The sequence below is a fragment of the Pleuronectes platessa genome, chromosome 5, assembly GCF_947347685.1.
Source record: "Pleuronectes platessa chromosome 5, fPlePla1.1, whole genome shotgun sequence".
NCBI classification, from domain to species: Eukaryota; Metazoa; Chordata; class Actinopteri; order Pleuronectiformes; family Pleuronectidae; genus Pleuronectes; species Pleuronectes platessa.
In genome coordinates this window covers 27,268,201-27,271,925 of record NC_070630.1, presented here as the reverse complement: position 1 = coordinate 27,271,925, position 3,725 = coordinate 27,268,201, and positions in this window count along the sequence as shown.

Below are 3,725 nucleotides of genomic sequence, written 5' to 3'. Positions count from 1 at the left end.
TTTGTCTCCCATTTTATGTATTTGCAAAAACAGTGTACATCATGCATTTGTGTGAGCCACTTGGCTCCACAGGCCAAATGTGTCAGATCTCAGTTTGCAGACATACATCATAGAACACAAAGTGTATATACTTCAACTGGACAGAAAAGTCTGGACTGTGTGAGGTTGTTTTTATCTCAGTTGTTTATTTCTCTTGATTCAACTAACATCTTTCTCTGAGACAGAACTGCTGTGGCAAATAAACAACCTTAACAGTCACATGCATAAAATGTGAATCACATGAGGCTGGAAGATGACAGTGGGGATGAGGAAAGAAGAGAGGACTTGTGTGTGTGTGTGTGTGTGTCAAGTGTATTGTGCCTTAGAGAAGCCCTCGGTGGGTAATGGTCATTAACTGACATTAAATATTGGATAAAATGCACTGCTGATGTATAGGTAGGATTATTCTACTAAACAAATTAGACATTAGATATTGCTTGATATTTCAAATTTCAACGTAACAGCATCCCCCTTAAGGTTGAGCCCTGACTTGATGTTCTCCTTTGGGATATACCAGAGAAAATCTCTGAATGTGATTTAACCAATGCAAACACATGTTCATCTGTAAACTGCATGATGTTTGTTTACCTGCAAAGCAACACTCAGGAACAGAGGAGGATTTAGTTTGACTTTAAAAGTAAATGATACAGTAAGTTGTTTACACATTGATAATTTTCCCTATCAGACTGCATCTCTAAAATTGTTTAAGGGTGAAGAACGGTTTAGGTGGATTCATCATTCATTTAGATTAAAAGAAGATCACATCCACTCGACCAGAACTTGGATCTACAGCAGTGCTATAATGGTGTGTGTGTGTGTGTGTGTGTATCTGGCTTTTGGTGGTGCTAACCTTTTACTGATCTCTGTGATAATCTGTTTGGACAGTGTAATGTAGGTGCACATGCTGTTGTAGCGAGCAGCTGGAAAATAAGGGCAAGAACTGCTTGTCTTAAATTGCACGTCCACCCTTGAAATAAATACATAAATATATAAAATTTGATCTTTAATAAATAACGGAAGGTGGGTTGAAGAATATAAATCTGTGAAGTGTAATATCATGCAGTCAATGAAAACCGCCAGTTTGATGATAGACATAACATGCAGCCATTGTCTGGATGTGTTTGTTATCATATTCCGAGTGAAATATGTAACATCACGTTTTCTCCGGCTGTTAACGCCTTTGTACGTGTTTATGCCGCAGCAGTGTGTGCGAGTTTGTGTGTGTGTGTGTGTGTGTGTGTCGAAGGGGGGGAAGTGGGGTTTGGGTGGGTGAGGGGTACGCAGAGATAATCTGGCACCAGTAGAGGCTCAGCGTTTGAATTATCTCCAGCTACTTCTGCCAGGCAACGCTAGATAAGAGCCGCTGTGCATCGTGTATTGCACCAATCGCACGATTTATCAAGTAGAGGAGAGATTCTATTTTTTTTAGGTGTAAAATAACTTTGTTACAGTGCTCGGGCATGTACGGCATCATGCTGATGTCTATCGTTAGTGCTGCGGCAAGTTCCAGTGATCCAGTTAATGCAACTAAAGATGTATGCTAACGCAAAAAGAAACCAGGAGATAACGCTCCATAATACTGAAGATGGCAAATCGTTAGGGGAAAAATATGATTCCTACTTTAGTTGTGCTTTAATTTTCCTGCGGTCCATTCAGAGAAGCATCTATAATTTTTATAAAAAACAAAATATTCTGGGGGCCATGCATAAATAATTAATATCAGCAACTTAAACCAGCTGCTCCTGAGTGACTACACGTACAGTTCTAAGTGTATTTTTCAGAGATGAGGGGGACTGACAAAACTGTGCAAAACCAATTTGTTGGAGCTTTGATGTTCCTGCACTTTCTAATTATTGCACGTGGCTGACCCATGTTGACCCTTGTTAACGTGTGGCTCGTGTACTTATGCGATCGTGCATAGACGAGGACAAACACTAACTCACTAAAAGGACACACTGGCTCCCCACAATATCACAAATGACACTGAATGCTAGAGATAACATGAGGATCAGGTCAACGTTCCACGAGCCTCTAGTTTAGCTGATTGGATGATCTTGTCTATGCTTTATGAATGTGTCACAACCTGGAGCTTCTATTACCAAATGAAAGAGGTGATGTGCTATTACTCTTCCCATGCATTGAACCTAGAATGAACCTGTGCCTTGTCGTGCATCATTGTGAGAAATTCACCAGGGGGAGAGAGGAGAGACTTTTTTTGCCTTCTTTTCTTAACATATAAATAGACTACAATGGTTCGGCCAAAATTTGTCCTTAATCCTGCGATTGTTCTCCTTTTGAATGAGTATTTACACATGTTGCCGCAAAGGTACAACAGCGCCAAGGCCGTTGTTAAAAATGGCAAAAGATTAAATGAATTGAGATCAATTACAGAGCCAAGGGAGGCGGAGGGGATATTGTGAAAAAGAAAAAGAAATCCGACAGTAAAGTTGGAAAATGACAACAAAAATCACCAATATTTGGGATAACCTTGGTGGATGTTGTACATTAGCTTCGGGACACTTCAGGACACTGTCCAGCTTCACTCAACCCCCTGTCTCGTCAGTCTGATCCCCAGCTCACAGCTCAGCCTTCTTCGGCTCCGTCCTGCAGACTCCCTTTCCCTCTTTACAGCCTGGCAGATTCAACCAAACGTAACACATCATGGGTTAATATCAAGAGTAATTCATATTGCTACTTTGCAGGCCGTTCCTCAACAGAAGGGTTAGGGTTGACACTATTTATTGTTTTGTAAATTAATGGCTTAAAGTATATCTTTATGTTATCGTACATTTTTTACTTTAGGGACGGAAGTGTTTATCACCTAAAATTACCCCTCCCATGGCTTTGTCTTGTTTTTTTCTTTTTACTTACAATGGCCGTAATATGCCGTCATTCAAAAGGAACATTGTCTTTGTATTATTGGTCTTGGATGTTAGGATTGTTTGACATTACTGTCTCAGTCTCTCTTCAAGTGTACGGGTGGCTTAAATGCATGAGTTTTAATGACACTATAAAATGAACAATGACAACACAAGAGTAAATGTCGGTAAGAGTCAGTAGTATTGAACTAGCCAGTAAGTCAAGTGTTTGGTCAACACCCAGTCCAATTAAATTAGATTAAATTAAAGCAAACATTTCATATTTATCAAAAGAACATTCCTTCCCTTTCCATGTTTGTATTTGCTCAAAGGAAAATCCACATGAGACACATTTGTCCTTGGAGGTGAGTCTTTATCCAGACTGATGATGTCGGCCAGGTCCGTACATACAAGAGAATTTTCTCTTTTGTACCATGTGCAGATCCAGACAATAAGTGTTTTATTTTCTTAGTGTTTTCTTTTATTGAGGTGAAGGATTTTCTTTAACCTGTTTGTTTGATCGAATCCGCTGGTTTTTCTCTTTTCATGTTGTGCTGTCTCATTTGTTAGGTTGTCCTCAGCGTAAGGTGCAGGTCACGACTGTCAACGCCGTCCCCCGTGAGGCGTCCTTTTTACGTCCTCTGCACTTCAGTCCTGACAAATATCCGACACCTCTTACTCATCTGTGCTTTGATATGATACAGTTTTACTGATTTAGTCCTTATTCTGAAGAATGTCTCATTAAAGAGGATTAAATCCCCCTTCAAAGGCCCCCACTTCCTTTAATTTTCTGGTGATTAAGAGGTGAACACTGGTTGCACTTATCAA